This window comes from Myodes glareolus, chromosome 21, assembly GCF_982192425.1.
Source record: "Myodes glareolus chromosome 21, mMyoGla1.1, whole genome shotgun sequence".
Lineage (NCBI taxonomy): Eukaryota > Metazoa > Chordata > Mammalia > Rodentia > Cricetidae > Myodes > Myodes glareolus.
Window position 1 is genome coordinate 46,797,087 of NC_142046.1, and position 20,056 is coordinate 46,817,142.

Below are 20,056 nucleotides of genomic sequence, written 5' to 3' on the forward strand. Positions count from 1 at the left end.
CTCAAGCTCCCCGAACAACTTGCAGGGAGGTGAATCGGTCAGGTAGGACTGTCTCCTCCACTTAGTAATCTTTACTGCTTGTATACCCTTGAGGAGGAACTTTGTGAGTCCCATAAGTTTCCTAGACTTCCTCAGCTGTGTTAATTGTTTACTTTGTGAACATTTGTAGATTCTGTTTACTTCCTGGATCTTAAAAAACCTCCCTCTAGGATAAAATTTTTTCACTTTGGAAGCAATTGCTACATAGTAGTTTGTCATCTGCAACCATTCTAGAAATGAAAAAGTATGCAACTTGATGTTTCTTTAAAGTGTCGGTTTTACTGAATTTTTAACTCATCATATTTTGCAGTTCTTAAAGACAAATCAACATATTTTCCTAGAATTTGCAGGAAAGTAATTATTCATTAATTAAATTTTGCATTCATACGAAAAGCTTTTATGTGAATGCTATAGCATGCATTATTGGACTAGGAGAACTAGATGGTGAACTTGTGCCCTGTGCCCTTATGTTGCAAAAAGACACTGAAGTTAAAGTCTAAAGTAAGTTGACTAGTAATCACTGTAGTGTCTCCTTCCATCAAAGAAATGTTAGTATCAAAGAATCTTGGCTACCCAAAGAAGAAATGACTGATTTTAGTATGCTACAGTCTCTTATAAATAGCAGTCTTTATAATCATACATGGTCTAGGCAACATTTACACATTCTAGGATGGACACGAAGCTTGGACATGAGTTTGCAGACATGTGAAATATTGAGTACTTTTGGGCAAGGATTTTGTTGCCCACCCAAATTTCAACTCCAGATTCTGATACAGCAACACTGAGTTGTTATAATGTATGGTATATTCTCTACCCTTCTTAAGATATTTTCTTACCAACATGAATTCATTTTCTGAATTCAAGTATTCTGATACTGATTGGTGGTAATATACCTAGTGAAAATGAGTAAATCCCTATATTAAAGAGCCTGTTCTATTCAAAATACCCCAATATTTATATTTAAACCCCATTCAAATATAGATGCTCTTTTTTTTCCCTTAAAAACAAACGTAAGGGCCAAAAGATGGAATCAAATTTCACCTATTTTATTTTGTTATAGTTAACTAAATTTTGGTGCTTAGGATTTTGTCATGAACTATTTATGTCATGGTAACTGTGATGGAGAAAGGTCATGTTACTTTCATTGGTTAATAAAGAGACTGCCTTGGCCTTTTTGATAGGCCAGCCCTTAGGTGGATGGAATAGACAGAACAGAATTGTGGGAGAAAGAAAGCAGAGGCAGTCAGTTGCCATGACTCTCTTCTCTGAGACAGACACAGGTTAGAATCCTCCTGGTAAGCCACCACCTCATGATGCTACATACATTATTAAAAATGGGTTAGATCAATATATAAGAGTTAGCCAAAAGGAGGCTACAGATAATGGGCCAGACAGTGCTTAAATAAATACAATGTCCATGTAATTATTTCAGGGGTAAAGCTAGCTGGGAGGCGGGCGGCGGGAAGCGGCCCACTGCTCCTTCTACATAACTGTAACTGGGAGTTGTGCTTCTACGCTTACGTTTCTCTACTATAAATATAAGCTTTTATTATGAAAACATTTTATGGAAAATACCTTTTCACATATACAGAATGTAGTAAACTCCGTGTATCAACCAACTCAGGAACGCGTAACGCTATCTTACTTAGTGTTTTCACGACCTCCCTTTCTAAGTCTTAGGAGCTTTGTCACTTGCTTGTCAGTCCCTGTTCGTCCCACAGCATCCCTGAGCCAGGCTGATCTAGGAACACCACCCAACATGTCCCAGCACATTTCCTTCCGGAGAGGTTCCTGGGGCTCCTCTGCCATTTCTCCTGGGAGTCTGAACCTCTGTGGCTAATTCACTCTTGCAGTGCTTAAAAACTCAGATGGGGGAGCCAGGCAGATTTGGGAGGAGATCCCCTTACTTTCTAGGTGACATTAAGAAGGTAACTGTTCTCAGCAAAGAGTACAGTTGGGTGCAGGTCGACTCTGCATTCAATAAGAGCAGCAGAGGCTCTTCTATCAGGAATGTTGCAAGTGAGAACATGTTGTACCTTGGTTAAGACTTGGGCTTTAAAGTCATTTTCCTGTTCCAAGCCCAGAGCTCTGGCTTCTTGCTGTGTGGTGACCTTGGGCAAATCACTCAGCTATGGAATATTTAATTTCCTTATCTCTATAATGAAAGCAGAAATGTTCCATGGTCTCTGAGTGTTCTCTTTCCCCTCTATGTCGGGTACTCAAGTTCACTGTATTAAAGACTATAAATCAATGGCTGGAGAGATGCCTCATTAGTCAAGAATACTTGTTGCTCTTGCAGACGACCCAAGTTTGGTTCCTAGCATCCACATGGTGACTCACAGTTGTTCATAACTCCAAACACAGGGGATCCAATGTCTTTTTCTGCCTTCATGGACACCAAACATACTCATGGTATACTTACATGCAGGCAAAGTACTCAGATACATAAAATAATTCTTAAAAAGTTTGAACTGTAAATTTACATATATGCATGTGTGTATATTTATGTATACATTAAGTGTATTTATTTATAGATTTAATGGCATGGTATCCTTTCATATAGTACAATGTGTCTAGTTTGAGCCATTGAACAGCCTGCAAAGAGAAATCTTCTTAACCACATTTAACTTTTCTAAAAATTGAACAAAACAACTGGCTCAGAACTTTGTTATTAGTAAAGAAACAAAACTGGAATTAAAATTTTATTGTTATTGTTGAGTTTCTAGTAACATTACAGTCCTTGCCCTAACTGTGGATCATTTGAGAAGTTTACTCATAAAAGTATAATATCAAGCAAGGAGCATGCTGAATATCCTTGGCCACTTCTGGTCAGCATCAAGGGCCCTGGCTACCTGAACCTGTCGTGTTGCAAAGGATCTACTTCAGCCACAGAAGGGCTATGTTCTGGAGTGAGCGAGCCTTCGGGGCCCTTGTCACGAACAAAGGCGCTCTGAAGGTGAAGGTTCGTTATCAGCTGTGCCTGTCCTGTTGCAGGGGCGCAGAACTACCTGCGTCACTCTGGATACAGCCGCCAGCAGGGCTAAGCTAAATCACATCCCTCTCTATTTACGTCAAGGTCCACCCGGTAAGAGATTAGATGGAAGTGCTTAACACTGTGTATTTCTCGCCACTAACAAGGGAGGAGCCTGTCTGCCTATAGAAGGCAGTCAGGCAAGAAAATATCCTGCAAAATGTCTACATGGAATACTACTAGCTTGAAGGAGGCCCCCAAATCCCAAGCCTACCTCGTATGATTTTAGTGTGTATCAAACATGAGTTAAAAGCTTTTCAAGATATATTATTACTCTTCCCCCCCCCCTTTTTTTTTACTTGTTTTACCCCAATGACTGTGGTAGAGGTGGGAAAATGTCATGGAAAAGGGAGCTTTATAAGCACCAGATGGGTATGTGTGGGACCTCATAAGAAATTAAATGAGATAGGGCTGGAGAGATGGCTCAGTGGTTAAGAGCATTGCCTGCTCTTCCAAAGGTCCTGAGTTCAATTCCCAGCAACCATATGGTGGCTCACAACCATCTGTAATGAGATCTGGTGCCCTCTCTGGCCTGCAGGCACACATGTAGGCAGATATTGTATGCATAATAAATGAATAAATATTTTTAAAAGAAGAAATTAAATGAGATAATACACGTGATACACTTTGCAGGTGTTCAGCCCAGAGAAGTTTGACTTAAAGGTCTAAGTGTGTGAGTCGCCATGTAAGTAGCTGTTGCCTGGAATCATTTTTGTGGGCTTGCAGGATTTATCAGCTATCAACAGGACATGGAGCAGGATGAGGTTTTCTACATAAGAAAGTTTCATTGCTTACACTTACAGGAGTTTCTGTGTATGTTTTCAGGAGCATCACGTATTTTTCCGGAATTATCTGTGTGTGATTTTTCTGTTATCATAAATGAACAACTTCAATCAGCTAGGGACAAATAGTATCAGACAGTGATCTGGCATATTACTGATACATAATTCCACAAGGAAACTGTGTAAATGGGATTAAGATAATCTGAGCATGCTAATGAAGACGATGCAGAGTTGCCTTCCCTTTAAGATCCGCATTGACTCAGGGACACTAATGTTTGTCAAAAGTGAGACCCCAGCCTTCTAACACTCCGATATCAAAGAGTCTGGGATGTAATATTGAGTTGGAAGTGTCGTCTTCCCAGTCCCTGGCCTGGGAATTGTCAAGTACTTGAACTCCAGCTCTGACCTGCCAAGCGCTGACCCCTCCCTGAGGAGGGTCAGGACTACACCCACAGGGTATTTAGACTATTGCTGGAAAAAGGAACACATGGTTTTGGGTTTTGCTTGTGCTCTCCCTCTGTTCCCCCTCCCCCCCCCCCACACACACACCATGCTCCTGGCCACCTGAGAGTGCAGCATTCATTAAACGTGGGTATTTTTGATGCGGTCTGATCTGGTTTGATCGGAGTTCTTTGCTTTTTGCCCCGTTGGAGAGGCTCAGTTAGGTAAACTATGACTGTCACCTTTTGCTTGAAATACTTCTCAAGTATAGCCTTGTATCTGCACATAGAAAGCCAATCTCTTTGCTGCAGATTGGGAGAGGGATTAAGTCTTGCTAGTCACTTGAGGTGTGATTCTTCGGCATGTTGTAATTGTCCCCCTCTGTTGATGACATGGAGCATCCTAAGTGTAACTAACATTCCTTTAGCACCAAAAAGCCTCCTGCCAACTCTTTCTGCAATGTCTCACTTTTTAAAAAGTCAGAGGAATTTTAAAAATTGGTAGAATATACTGATATTGTTTTTTGAAACATGACCCATCTGTTTGTGAATTCCGTTCTTCAGATGACACTGGCCACAGAGATGCACCAAAAGTATCCTAATTACCATTTCTGTGTTTGTATGTGCTTCTATTTGAAAGCCAAGTCAGGGGGTGAAACGTGGGGCTCTCTAGTTATCCTAGGTCCTCTGGTGGGCATTCATAGCTTCTTGCATGGAAGACAAATTAGTTATTTTTTCCCTCAATTTTAGAATTTTTGTTACGTGGTGGAAATGCCCTAGTGTGGTAAGAGCTTACCTCTAGTTAGATTTCTAGTAAAGGCGTTTATAAAGACAGCCAACTAGGCCAGGAGTCAAATAACTTTGAAGAATTTACCTGTGGCTTTGTGCTTGTTTCATTTGAGACAGGGTGTGGTAGTTTCAATGAGAAAGGCCCCCCATAGTCTCTGACAATTGAACACGTGGTCCCTGATTGGTGGTGCTCTTTGGGGATGGTGAGGAGGTGTGGCTTAGTGTGATTTAGGCCAGCTTTCAGAGTTTTAATCCTCAAATCACCTTCAGTCTGTTGTTCAACTTTGTGCTTACTGTGAAGAACGTGAAATGTAGCTTCCTGCTCCGGCCACCATGCCTGTCACTTCCTGTCGTGCTGTCATGACCATAAGCCCAGATAAAATCTTCTCTATCTTCTACGCGTTGCCTTGGCCCTGGTGTTTCATTGCAGCAACAGAACAGTAACTAGGAGCCGAGACTGACCTTGAACTCAATCCTCCTGCCTCCACCTCCCAATTGTGCCACCACAGCCTGTTACATCTGAAAAAGGCACCAGCAGTGACTAATGAACCAATGATGAGAAATCTGAAGCTTACCGATCAACAAAATACACCATAGCAATGTTTCAACCTTCCGAGAAGTAGCAGCAACAGCTGCTTAGTCAAAGTAAACATTGCCTGGAACGTTTGTAGAATAAAACTTTTATTCATCCATATTTGAAATCTAACTGTTTAACTGGGCATCTTGTATTTTACCTGCCAGGTCAGCCTGCAGATATATCATGTTTGTTTTTTTTAAGTATTTATTTGCTGAGAGGTGTGTGTGTGTGTGTGTGTGTGTGTGTGTGTGTGTGCATGCACGCGTGTGCTCACACACATGCACATGCATGCAAGGAGGTCAGAGGACAGCTTTCAAGAATAAACTTTTTCTTTCCACTATGTGGGTTCGGGGAGGAAACACAGGTCCTTAGCTCTGTGACTAGAGCTTTTCCCCAGAGTCATCTTATCGGCCCATCTTTTTTTTTTTTTTTTTAAATAACCGTACACATTGTGCTCAGTGAGGAGTTTCATAAAGACATCGTCATACATGTATCAATCACGTCCTGGGATCGTAGTCACCCTCCCAAGCCCTTTTCTTCCCCCATTCCTCTACGTTTGCTCATTCTTAGACCTCATTCTGTACACTAGGTATCTAGACTTAGTCCCAGTTAACTGTGACCATCTTTGACCCAACCCCATTTCCCAGCTCACTCCTTGCTTGTGGTAGCCACCATTCTACCAGCCTCTTCTGTGTGTTTGATTTCTGTTACTAGGAGAAAGAACATGCCAAGTTTGTACATGCCTAATGCATGGAGTTTTAGACTCCACAGTTTGCTTTGTGTGTGAGATTTTACTTAGAAACATGTCTGGCCTTTTCATTTTGCATGTACCCTCTAGTCCCATGTTTTGCCAGTGGCAGGATTTTCTTATTTTTTTTTTTTTTGAGGCAGGCTAGGATTCCTTTATGTAAGTTGTCCATTTGTCTGTTGATACTTAGATTGTTTCATGTCTGGCCTGCTGTGAATGGCGCCAGGTGTCTTCATACAGTGACAACTTCGTCTCTTTGAGGAATATTGCTGAAAGAGGGGTTGCAGGCTGTCGGGCAGTCTTATTTTTCATTTCTTAAGGAATTGTTCTATGTATATTGGCTGTACTGATCTCTATTCAAAATTTTGATTTATCACTTAATCGCTTGATGATTGAAGATCAGCTATGCATTTTCATAACATATTGACTATATATTTTCTGTAGGAAATGTTTGTTCATTTCCTTTACATATCTGTATGGATACGATACAGTACACTAAACTGCATGTAATAGGAAAGACAAACATTTGCAACCATAACTAGAAATAATTGAATTGTTTTAAATGGATCTCCGGATCTGTTGTCTTGAACTGTCATTCTCTGAATTGCTTCAGTCTTTATTTGAAGGGCACTTAGGCACATGCATTTTCTGTTCTGTGTTGCTTGTGTGTTTTGCTAATACAGATAGCTCAGCTGGCAATCGTTACTAACGAGAACTAAGTTGCCACTCTTTCAGAAGACGTGTGCATTGGTCTTTCTAGTCAATAATTAGTTAAAGCCCTGCAAAGGTCTGTGAGCACAGGCTAGTGAAAGATGACACGTTTAACATGTGTGAAGTCCTGAGACCGTGAGCACACACACACACACACAGAGAGAGAGAGAGAGAGAGACACACACACACAGAGAGAGACACACACAGAGAGAGAGAGAGAGAGAGAGAGAGAGAGAGAGAGAGAGAGAGAGAGAAAAGAGAAGAGAAAGAGAAAGAGAGAAAGAGTGAGAGTGTTCAACATTACCAAAGGATAAAGAACCATTAGGGCTGTAATTGCCTTTTAGGGAGTAGGTCAGATCAATACCACAGTGCTCACCTGGCATGTGCTGGACCCTGGGTTTGAGCCCTAGCAACATGGAGAAAAATTTAAAACAACCTTAGAATCACTTTTTAGTGCTTCTTCTAGCTTTGTGCTTAAAGTTTTAGATTATAGAGCTGTTTATCAAACTGCTTGTACTAATTTTTGTCTGTAAACTTAAAAACAAGTCCAGAATTTTGACAGTAACATTCTGGTACTTGAACCAGCCTCAGTCATAGGGAGGGCACCAGTGAGGTCCTTAAAAGACGACCTGGAAACGGATAAGATCCATTGCTTGCCTGAACGAGTCTGGACTGAAGCTTGTCAGCTTCATTTTTCCCTAAGTGAATTTATCTTTTCCGTTCTAATTTATTGTTTCATGTAAGTTTCTAAACTTGTCCACCCAAAAACTCCATAATAATGTTCTCTTTCCCGTGTCTGACAAAGCTGTCATCATACCCCATGATTTATTATAAATATGTGTATTTCTCACTGCTTAGCTGAGCTTTCCCAACACTTTCCAGGCATGGCGAGTTTTGTGAGACTTGTGGCTCTGCTAATCCCCACGGCCCATGCATCTTAAAATTCACAAAATACATTAATTCATTCAGATTGCTTTTCCTAGTACTTCTGGGAAGCCAAGTAGGATTCAGAAGACCATGAGGTCGGTCACCTGCCCTCAGTTGCACTAGCTACCCTCCGTTCTAAAATCCTTGCCTTTGAGACATGTGCTATTCAGCAAAAGCAATAGAGTTAGCTAACCCCAATCATAATTTTCTCTTAAAAAAAAATCCCTTAGCAAATTTAAATAGCACAATCAAATAAGATTTAAGAAGATCTTAAAATCCAAGAGAAAAGTGATAATGAAGTAGGCACACAGTGCCTCGAGGCTGCCTGGGCAGAGACTCATCAAGTTTGCGGTGATAAGACCTTTGGTGTCTCTTACTTATTTGTGATTTTACTTTTTAATTAAAATATTTATTATTTACATGTAAGCGTGCAGATATGGTCTCTCTCTCTCTCTCTCTCTCTCTCTCTCTCTCTCTGTGTGTGTGTGTGTGTGTGTGTGTGTGTGTGTGAGAGAGAGAGAGAGAGAGAGAGAGAGAGAGAGAGAGAGAGAGGGCATGTGGGTATCGGCAGAGCGTGTTGGTATTGGCCCTTGCCTTCTACTTTTACGTGAGTTCTGGGGTTCTGAATTTAGACCAGGCTTACATAAGTCCCTTTACTTTCTCTGTGAGCTCCCTAGCTCCCCTCCGTTTATTTATGAGTTGCTCAAATATTCTTTATATTTTAAGGATGTAATTAACTTTCACTACAAACAATAGGCAATTTATTAGTTACCTCTAGGCCACTCAATTTAATGAAAAAGCTTACTTAAATGTTTATGTCTTTTTAGCAAAGAACATGGACTAGTAACTTACTTTAATACCTTTTTTGTTATTGTTTTTGGTGGTGGTGTTGTTTTTGTTTTATTTTTGTTTTTTGTTTGTTTTTTTGATTTTTGTTTTTTTGTTTGTTTTTGAGACAGGGTTTCTCTGTGTAGCTCTGTCTTGGAATGTACTCTGTAGACCAGGCTGGCTGGCTTCAGCCTCACAGAGATCTGCTTGCCTCGGCCTCCTGTGCCTAGACCCCATATTTTATTGTTTTATTTTATGTGTATAGGTATTTTGCTTGCATGCATGTCTGTACACTATTTGAATGTCTGCCTCCCCTAGAAGACCAGAATAGGGAATCTAATAACCTGAAATTGAAGTTAAAGATGTGTGTTAGTCACCATGTGGGTGCTAGGAACTGAACCCAGGTCCTCTCAAAGGAAAGCCAGTGCTCTTAACTGATAATTCATCTCTCCAGGACCCCAAGAGTAACTATTTTTGTAAATTGAAATGTGTAGTAACTAGAAAGATCTCTTTTCTTCTCCTCCTCCTCTTCCTCCTTCTCCTCCTCCCCCTTCTCCTCTTCCTCTCCTCCTCCTTTTTCTCTTCCTCTGCATTCTCTGCTTTTCTGACTCCTCCTCTTTGTGGTGCTGGGGATGAACCTAGGGGCTTTGTACATGCTGGGCAAATGCTCTAACACATCTGTATCCGTCACCCGAAATTACCGAAATCTAGTAACTAAATACAATTCAAATTGTTTTAATTGATCACTATTCATTGGGTATATTAATAAAATTTTGCAAAACACAATGGTTAAAAGAAGGCTATAGGTGAGACCATAACTGTGGTCTGTAGTTTTTTGATTTCAGAAGATTTGACAGGCAGCTGAGAAGCATGAGAACATATAGAAAGTGTCCTTCCCTAAGCTCCGCTCTCTCTCCAGCCCTGAACTCTGGTTCAAAATGGGAGAGCCTCAGAGCTAAGCCTTTAGTATGGCAGTTGTTGCTAAGGTATCTAAGACAAAAATGTGAAAGCATGTTTGTGAGCCATGTATCATGCATATAAATGTCCAGGTCCAGCTTAGAGATAATAATTTTAACAATATGTAATGGAGCAGGTATTTGGACAATAATTTTGAGAGCTTCAAATATACCCAAGAGAGATGAGAAGAAATTCTTACCTTCTGAACATAGGCTTTTAGAGAAAATCAAATAATGATTTTTTTTAAAACCTGTGTGTACAAATACTGAGCAATGGTTAAAGCTAAGGATTATGAAATTTCAAAAGACTTTCCATTGCTACAGATCTCTTGGCTGATGAAAAGAAAGCTTTCTTAAACTGCCTTCTGGAAATCCTCTGCTCTATGCCGTTTCCAAGCCCCACACCTTTCCAGTCTGTTGTTCCTGGTTTCACTCACCTCCAGCTCTGACATTCGTTGTCTCGACCTCTCTGGATCACCACTGATTGCTTATGGCTGTGACTTCAAAAGTGACCTGCATATTAGAAAATTGCCATGCAAACTCTACAGAGAATTTTCCCTCTAGAAACTATAAGGAGTCCGAGGCCGCTGCAGGTAGAAGCCTGGGCTTGGTCATATCAAACTTAGGTTATTTAATCATTTAGGATTCCTGAGGAGAAGTGGTTGTTTTTTAGGGAAGCACATCTATTTTCATAAAAGAGGTTTGATATCCCCCCCCCCCCCCGCTTATCACTGTTTCTCCATAGTTGAAAACCTGAAAAAATAATGGAGAATTTCTATTCAAGAAAATTCCATGTAAGTTCACTTGACTTTCAAAGCTATGACATCTTGCAAGAATGCAGACTTGTCCTGGGCCATAGGCTCTGTGCTGACAGGAAGTAGCTGCCCTGAGTACTGTGGTGTGGGTGGATCCCTCGGTTGAGATTGAGCACTTGAGAGAGCGGGCAAGTAGGAGCAGAAAATAACAGTCATTATCAAGTCTTTCCGAGGTGCTAGATTCAGGCCGCGTGTTAAGTGCTTTATAGATAATCTCATTTCATCACCACAAAAACATACTAAAAATAACATTATCATCTTAATCTTACTGATGAGCAAACCCATAATCATTCTTCAACAAGGCTAGTCTTGGGTCCATAGTCAGTTCTAGTATAGCCTGATGATGTGAGGTTCCCCTCTGTATGCTGTGAATACCATTGTGAATAAAGAAACTGTCTTGGACCTGCACAGGGAGTAGAGGTAGGCAGGAAAAACTAAACTGAATGCTGGGAGAAAGGAGGAGTTTAGAAAAGCCATGTAGCCCGCCGGAGGCAGACTCTGGAACTTTACCCAGTAAGCCATAGCCACATGACGATATACAGATTCTTAGAAATGGGTTAAATTAACATGTAAGAGTTAGCCAATAAGAAGCTAGAGCTAATGGGCCAAGAAGTGATTTAAATAATATGGTTTCTCTGTGATTATTTCAGGGCTGAGCAGCAGGGAAACAACAAGCGACCTTCTTACAACACTCTGAAGTAAAATCCTTCTCAAAATTTTTTAATAATGACTAGAGATAGTGCTTGGTGGTAGAGTACTTACCTGGTATGATCAAGGATGTGGGTTCGATCCTTAACACCCCCAAAGTAGTAAAAGCATAAAATTGATTGTTCACCATATATGTGCCCACACATGTGAGAGACACTTCTTTGGGGGAAAGAAGGAAAACTTTAGATAGTGCTGGGGCACATGAAGTATGTATATCCTTGACAAAGGAAATTTATGCAAATATTAAGTTATATTTATTATATAGTTAATAAAAAAGTATTCCTATTTAACTCTAAATAGTCAAAAATAGTTAACATCAGTCATAAATTCTGACTCTCAAGGATTATTTTGTTGTTGTTTGTTTTGTAGTTTAAAAAATATTTTTCTTAGATTGAGAATGGCATACCTGCCTGCCATGTATTTTGATTTTAATTACACTTAACGCCTTCATTTAACCCCTCCCAGATCTCCCACCACCCAAACCCTTCCCAACTTCCCACCATCTTGATATTTTTTTTTATAACCCACCAAGCCCAACTTGTTTGGTCCACGTATTCATGAGTGTGCAGCCATCCGCAGAAGCATTCTGACACCTCAAGGTTAATAATTCTCTACTTTTTCCAACTTGGGTGCTTCCTTCCACCGCAAGAGTCTTGCTGACAGGCACCCTTGAAGGTGAGTCACAGTCATGCCACCTCTGATACGTACCTGCCAATTTATAATGACTAGCATTTAGCATAATTATGAATAATCACAATTTGGAGCTGGAGAAACACATGAGCGAAACAGAGCGATTTTGATACGCAGCATGTGTAACCAAGACAACTGGTCTTTTGTTGATCCGAGTTGTGCAAATGTTTATGGCAGAAATGATTCTAACACTACCAAGGCCGGCCCTGGTGTAACGTAGGCTGTGGTTCAAGATAATGATCTCCCCCACAATAACTGCCTACATTGTTTAGTTATTAACTAATGTCTTCCAGGAATAAAACTGGGTTTCCATTCAGCCAAAAACAGGTGTCTAACTTGTCTAAGTTTTTTTTTATGCAGATGGTATGTATGCACCCTGACCCCTTCCAGATCCTCTATCTGTTTTTTTTTTAATGAACTTTTTTGTTTTGTTTTGAAGCAAGTGTAAGATGGGATATAAGTATGCTTAGAGAATGTCTTTTCTATCTCTTCCCCTTGACCCTGTAATTATGCTGTTGTGTACACAGATGAACTAACCCAGTACTCAGTGAGATGAAATCAGCAGATAGCATTGGGAACATGCATTTCGAACCCAGTGACTTAAATCTCAGGTGTCCTAGCTGTTTAAATGTCAATCATTGTAGAGTTTTATAGAGGCAGGTATAGCAATAATCTTAAAAGCAGCAAAAGCTAAGCACTCTCTCATTATTAAAGTCCCCCCGAGGTCTCTGTACCTTTCTCTTTAAGCACATATCAGGCTGTGAGTGGGAGAGACATACTCATATCTTAAGACACAGAACAGATCATCTATGTGACCTTGAGGAATTAATCCTTCTGGCACATTCCTCCTACATTCCCCCAAACATCTCCAGTTCCGTCTCCTTTAACCAAGGGCTGAGAGTGTGGGGAGAGGACTTATTCTGTACTAGAAATTATTCTCTAAGGGAGCCAACATGTGCTCAGTACAAATTGTGGTATTGAAAAATATTTCAATTACATTGCTTTCATTTGTGTTTGTGTATGTGTGTGCGTGGTACATATGGGCTTGGGATTACTCATGCCACAACATCAGTGGGCCTCTTTTGGGAATCATTTCTCAACTTCCACCATGTGGGTCCTGGAGATGGAACTCAGGTCTTCAGACTTGGTGGCTGCTGCCTTTACTCATGAAGCCGTCTTCCTGGCCCGTATAGTGGTTTGAAATGCAGACTCAACTGCGGCTTGAGATGTGACTCAGCAGTGCAACGCTTGGTTAGTATTTGCAACCCAGGTCTCAATCCTAAAAGAAGGAGGAGACTGAGGAGGAAGGAAGGAAGGAAGGAGAGAGAGAGAGAGAGAAAGAGAGAGAGAGAGAGAGAGAGAGAGAGGGAGGGAGAATGAAAAACCATGTTGTCAGCATGTTTCTTTATTTTAGGGTGTTGTACAAGAGTCTCGGTGAGTTTCAGTTTTTCTTTCACTTTACCTTCTTTCTTCAAAGACTGTCTGATAGATTGATGATTCTCAAGTGTACGGATACCCGTGAGATTCTTGTCAGAGTTTAGAATCTTATTTAAGGAACTAAACTTTTTGCTCGACTATGAAGCAGGAAGACTTCATAGAGCATGGTGTTTAGGACAGATGACACCTTTTGGTTTCTGGTTTTATTCAACACATGTTTCAAAACAACAAAGAGCACGTATATGTGCCATAATAATTTTTTGTCTGTTGTCTCTTAATATCACTGTTAGCGAGACAACCAGAGGACCAGTAGACTGTAAAGCAGGTTCCTCTCTGACGCTGAAATATGTCCACATGTCAGCAGCTGTTTCTGCTGCTGGATGTTCTAATCCTGAGCAATAGCATCCTTCCGCTTTAGCACCCTGTGCATGGTGTTTACCACACCATGTCTGTCTAGGCAGAACACATACATCTGAAGTCACTTTGTATAACTGATATATAAATTGATTAAAAAAATGATGTTGTTTTTATTCTTTCACTTTTGTGAACCAACCTGGATCTCTACTCCCTTTCCTGAGCCACATGGCAGGGGCACAAATGCAAGGCCATCTTGGGCAACACTATCTCTCACTGGAGAGTAGAGCACATGGCCAAAGGCCATTAGAAAAGGGCTAGTTCTTGGCTTGCTGTGTTGGATGGCATTTACTGCACAGGTTCTTTCTGCTGTGGTAGACAGTGGTTTCTCTGTGTGAACTTAGGGTGGACACACAGGACTCCCCACTGTCACTGGAGGCAAGCCTGTTGTTCTGTTTGTTTTCCCTACACCCAGGATCCTGCCACCACAAAACATTTCTCAAGCGAACCTTTTTCTCAGGTTAGGGACCAAAGGCTTGGTTACTTCAACTCAATAGGCCAGTGTCTACACCCTACTTTTTCTAGAATAAGTCCAGTTAATTCTTCCAGGGGCATGGCCTTTCAGAGCAAAGCATAGGACCTTAGGAATATCAGAGCTGAGAACCAAGAACCCAAGAAGTCGTCCTTGTGATAATGAATAAACAAACAAACGCATGTTCCTTTTGCTGATGAGCCCTTGGCTGATAATGACATGCTTACTAATAAGGGTGGCTAATGTTCTCTGATAGAGGACTTGGCTGGCATATTAGAGAGTTCTGGTTCCACCTACAGCACTGTAAATAGTAATGATAATAATTGTTATTTGTTACATTATTTATACAACTATGTTTTATTTATAGTGCTTTCATTGTGTGTTTGATTGGCAGTTAGATAATCACTTCTAAGTTAGAGAATTACTTCTAAGTGAATGAAATGCATTTGCTGAGTTTATTTTTTCCCAATATGGATTTAATCTTCATATTTTGATATTTGAGGAAGCTTATTAACTTTTCATGATTTCACCTTGTATCTGTTTTGTTTTACTTAAGAAACAAACAAAAACAGGTTTTCCTTTCCTGACTAGCCTCAATCTCACAATCCTCCTGCCTCAGCCTCACCTGTGCTGAAATGAGAAGCATTTTCTATCATGTGGCTGATTTGGCATCTGTTTCTAATAACTATCAAATCTACACTATTTTTCTTCTGACTTTGTACATTCATCCACAGTAAGACATCTCCGTAATGTTAAATTATGAAAGTTCATTAAAATCTGTTTTCATTAATATTTTTTTACTTCTCCCATTACCAAGAAGAAGAAGAAAAAAGTCGAGACATGGTCTCACTGTATATCCTAGCTCAGCCTTGATTCTTTATCTGCCTGTCCTAATCTATTGCTCTTTCAAGCTATTGTTTTATTTTTTTCATTTTGTCTATTTGTTTGTTTGTGGTTTTGCTTTGAGAAAGCCCTGTATATTGCCATGACTGTCCTGGAACATACTATGTAGACCAGGATGACCTCAAACTCACAGAGATCCTTCTGCCTCACCGGCCCCAGTGTTGAAATTAAAGGTATGCTTGACATACTGAGCCCACCACAGGCTTTTTAACTATGTGTCTTCATTTCTATTTCTCATTGTGTATCAATTTTTTCTGATTCTTTCTTATTCTTAGTAATACTTCAACTTTTAAATCCTAAAATCTATTTAATGTTGGAATCAGGTGTGGTGGTACATGCTTGCATTCCCAGCATCACGGATTTTATGTCAAGAGACTCCTAAGTTTGAGGTTAGCCTGGAGTACATGAGGATTTTAATGACAACCTGGACTACAGAGTAGACCTGTCTTATGAAACAAACAACAGCAACAAAAATATACACCCCAAGCTATTAATATTTCTTCACAAATTTTTTACATGTAATAGCAATTAATAAATAATTAAGGCCAATATTTAGTATGTATTTATTATTGAAGTTCTAGGGCATACTGCATAAACTTTACAAATAAAATCGGTTTTTTTGCAAAACATATTGTAAAAATGTCCATCCACACTGAGAGTGAAATCGTTGATCCTTGCAAATTGTAAGGAAAGACACTAATTGTATCTTCCTCCCATGACCCATGGGGGGAGAAAAAAGGAAATGTAAAAAGCTATTTTTGATAGCCACTTTATAGAGCCACCATGTCTTAAGCACATGGGATTCTGTGACTTTGGACGTGAGCCTTTTCTGGTTCCTGGGCAGTCTACTGAAGTCCTAACTGTCATGCATCTATAGCTGTGTGCTTGGTGGTCTTCAGCCCTGAGTAAAGCGGGAAGATGAGCTCTGGGTGCTGCCCTGTCTCCTGCACTTTGGATCTAGTGTTATGTGAACTCATAGGCGTACTTATTGAAAGCCTACAGTGCAGCTATTCAAGGCATGTTGCTACATCTTCATTTAAGCAGTTCTCATACAACTCTCCTCATTTCTGATTTTAGGTCTGAAGAACGGCCTATTCTCCCCATCCCCACCCTTAACACACACACATACACAAACACACACACACAGGCAACACACATCTCTACCTTGATGCTAAAAGCAAGTGTGTTCCTGGATGCTGGACACTGAAACACCCGTCACAGAAAGTCTATGCTTGGCACGAGATGTGCCTTCATGCTTCGTCACTTGCAGGACCCACTAATGCTGGGACTTGAACTTAGAGCACATGCCTGGCTCCCCGATATCCTATCACTTTTCTCCAATGAGTAGAAAACACAATACCTTAAGGTTAAGCTCACAGACTATGTGCTATCTCAAGAAAGAGGCCATAGCTGAATCCAAGAACTTGCCAGAGAGGAAGAAGCAAAGTATAAGGAAAAACGGTCAGAAGCCAGGGGATAATCTCTTCTATGTAGAATCTCTTCTTTCCTCTTCTGAAGAGAAATTACAGAAAGGCTCAGATAACCCTGGGATAGTGTGAAAACTTTGGAGTACCTGTGCCCTGCCCCGAGGCTTTCAAGGCAAGGCAGTTTGGAGCCATGCCACTATAAAGCAGAGCTGGGGTCTTGCTGAGATGAGGCTAGCAGTGTCCCTACCTCTGTGTAGAATCTTTGGCCAGAAGGTTCCAGAGGTTGTAGAGAGCCGGCGAACATAAATAGAGAAGCCTGGAATCAGGACAAGGGGAGCCATCGGGTCAAAATAAACCCAGCACTTGGTCCCATCACGGGGACACCAAGGGGAGAAGTCAACACAGCCAAGCAGGAACTAAATACAGTACTCTGCGGGTCTTTGCTCCACGCTTCGATATGCCCAGACAGAGGCTACATAATAGCAGTAGAGAGAGAGAGAGAGAGAGAGAGAGAGAGAGAGAGAGAGAGAGAGAGAGGAGCAAATGAGCAGTTCGAGTCATTTAATAGTCATGCACGGAGAAGCATGATGACATCGCATGTCCGTGCCATGGCATCCACCAGGTGGGAGCCCCTGAGGATTACTGAGTCAGCTATCCTTGCCTTAAGCCCACAGAAGCGCCAAACTGGAATGTGTTTATTCTTGATGGGGCAGAACAAGAGACAGCAGCTCACCTTCCTTGGGAAGGGGAGGGAGGAGAGTGTGATTGCTGATGCTAAAGGTGCCTCAGGGGGAGGGGGCGAGGCTTTCTCATTCTCACCCTTGTTCCTGTCCCTGGAGGGGATCCTCCCTTGAACTCTGAAGTGTGGGGTTGCTCCTGATAGTTTTCCTTTGAGGTTCTTTTTTTTTTATTTCCTGATTGTTGCATTCAGTCGTCAAGTAAACATGTTCCAGTGCCTGCTTCTTACAAAGAAAAAAAAAAAAAAGCCTAAACCACAAAACCAGAATGTCACTTTCCAATGCAGAATCAGTGAGTCATTTCTTTCGCTCTTTATTCTACACTCTGGAGAAGATAGTTATAGGGGGGTTCCTTCCTTTAGCCCTTCCCTTCTGTTGTTTTGTTTTTGATTTGTGTTTGTTTGTTTGTTTTCATCTTCTCTTTAAAATATGGCATCTAAAAGAACTTTATGGGGTCAAAACCAGGGAGATATATTTCCAGTGGTTCCACTGGACTAGACAAAAGCAAACAGCAAAAGAAAAAAAAAATTAAATAGATGATCCATATAACACTAGAACCCACCATAACCTACTTGACATTTTATAGAGCAAGACACCAATATGTTTTTAAGTACACATGGCGTATTCGTAAAGGCAGCCATATTCTGTCTAGGAGGCAAACCTCACCACATTCAAGAGATTTGAAAACAGGTGCTATAGTTTCTAATTACATTCTAGGAATTATTAGACAAGATATTTAGAAAAATATTAAGTACTTAGAAATTAATATAGTTTTCCATAGTGAAGAAAATGAATGACAGGTAAGTAAGAAAGTACTTAATTTTATATCAATAAAATCTATAATATGAGAATTGGGTGTGGAGCTAAAACAGTGTTTACAGGAAATTAAGAGTTGCCAAGAGTTTCACATCTGAGGAGATCAATTTTAATCTGATTGTAAAACATTAGCTGTTCCTTCCCTTTTCTTCCTCTGAGGGCATGTGTGTGTGAGGATGTACATGGCATGTACACACATATGTGAATTTCAGGGCTCAAACCTGTGTGTCTTTCCCAATCCCCACACCTTTTTCCTGTTGTTGTTAAAGACTGTCCCTCATTGAATCTGGAACTCACTCAGGAACTCGGCAAAACTGGCCGGCCAGTGAGCCTCAGGGGTCCTCCTGCCTCTGCTTTGAAACACTGTACTTTCCCAACCGAGCCACCTCGCCAGTCCATTAACTTTCTTTCTAAGCTAAAAAAAAAATGTCACTGGAATGTAGGTCAAGTTGACAATCTCTACATGATTTACATATAGTGTGACTCTCACTGAATGCCAGGGTCAAATGTGCTTTAATCATGCTTCAGGATTAACTTTCTTTAGCATTTAAGCGTCTTTGGTCTTATGCCAGTGAAAAACATGTAATGCCAATATCCAGATATTTGTTTTTGTCAGGAATTAACGTGAGATTCATAAGGCCAAATGGGCAATACAGATGGATAATCTTAGCTTTCTGCACAGCTGGCCTATCATCACAGTTGGGCACAAGCACCCAGAGGCAGCCGGCGCTTATTTGCAGACGAGGCTCCCAGCTCACGTTGAAGCACTGTTGAAGTATTCCGTAGACCTGGAGTGGAAATGTAAGTAAGATGCGTTAAGCAGGCGTCATGGGGACACGGCAAAAGTGGCTGGAGAAGGACGTGGATTTCCCCTGCTTGACAGCTAGTAAACACTGGTCGTTTTTGTGAACACAGTGAGATCTGGGGAACCATTGGGGGTGACCCAAGAGTATTTCCCTTTGAACTTCCTGAAAGTTGAGTTTCCAGAGTATGAATGGACGTAAGTCATTTATGAACATTGGCTGGGGATTTGTGCTGCTGTATTAACCAAGTGTAACTAGCATGTTCCTTTCAATGTTTCTTCTTAGTGGTATTTCACTCGTCAAACCCCGGTAAAACACTCTGCCTTTACACAGCTTCTCTCTACACCATTGCCAGAAGAGCGGGCTCTTGCTTTCCTATTGTGCAGCCTCCCTACACTTATAGGGTTTCCCATTGTTCTTGTTTAGGGGTCTCTTGTCCTTTGTCCCTTTTGGGATTATACACATATATTTCATATGTGCATATATATACATATATGTGTATATGTGTGTATGTATGTGTGTGTGTGTGTGTGTGTGTGTGTGTTTGAGACGGTTTTATGTAGGCCAGGTTCACCTTGAACTTGTGTCACTGAGGATGATCCTGAAGTCCAAATCCTCCTGTTTCCACTTTCTGGAAAGCTGGCATCATACACAAGTAAGAACGAAGCTCTGTGGTCCATTTTCAGTACTCAGAGCCCATCCAAAAGTCACAGATGAGAAGAAGGCACAGGCCCCGCTCTGCACCAGCTGCTGTCTGTTACCCGGCTGTCTCAGGAGTGCTAGAAAGTTGCAGGGCCATCTGCTATGAACTGAGCCCACAATAAACAGAGAAAAGGAAAAGGAAGGAAAAGTAACACTCTTAAGCTCCAGAATGTTCTTTAGATAAGGCTGAACAAGTAGAATGGGGAATTTGGGAAGGGGCTGTTCTAGAAGAATGCGAAGGTTGCCCCTCTCCAGAGTACCAGCCTCTGGAGAAAAGAGAGCAGGAAGTTCCCACGATTGGCAA

General features: G+C 41.0%; 1 long non-coding RNA gene across 1 annotated transcript; it reads right to left on the reverse strand.

Annotated features, from left to right (window-relative positions):
* Positions 1 to 18,741: 18,741 nt before the first annotated feature.
* On the reverse strand, positions 18,742 to 19,838 carry LOC125394740 (uncharacterized). The gene is made up of 2 exons (XR_007230310.3): positions 19,625 to 19,838; positions 18,742 to 19,035 (listed from the first exon to the last, which is right to left on the reverse strand). It is a non-coding gene; the product is annotated as an uncharacterized LOC125394740 (long non-coding RNA).
* Positions 19,839 to 20,056: the final 218 nt, after the last annotated feature.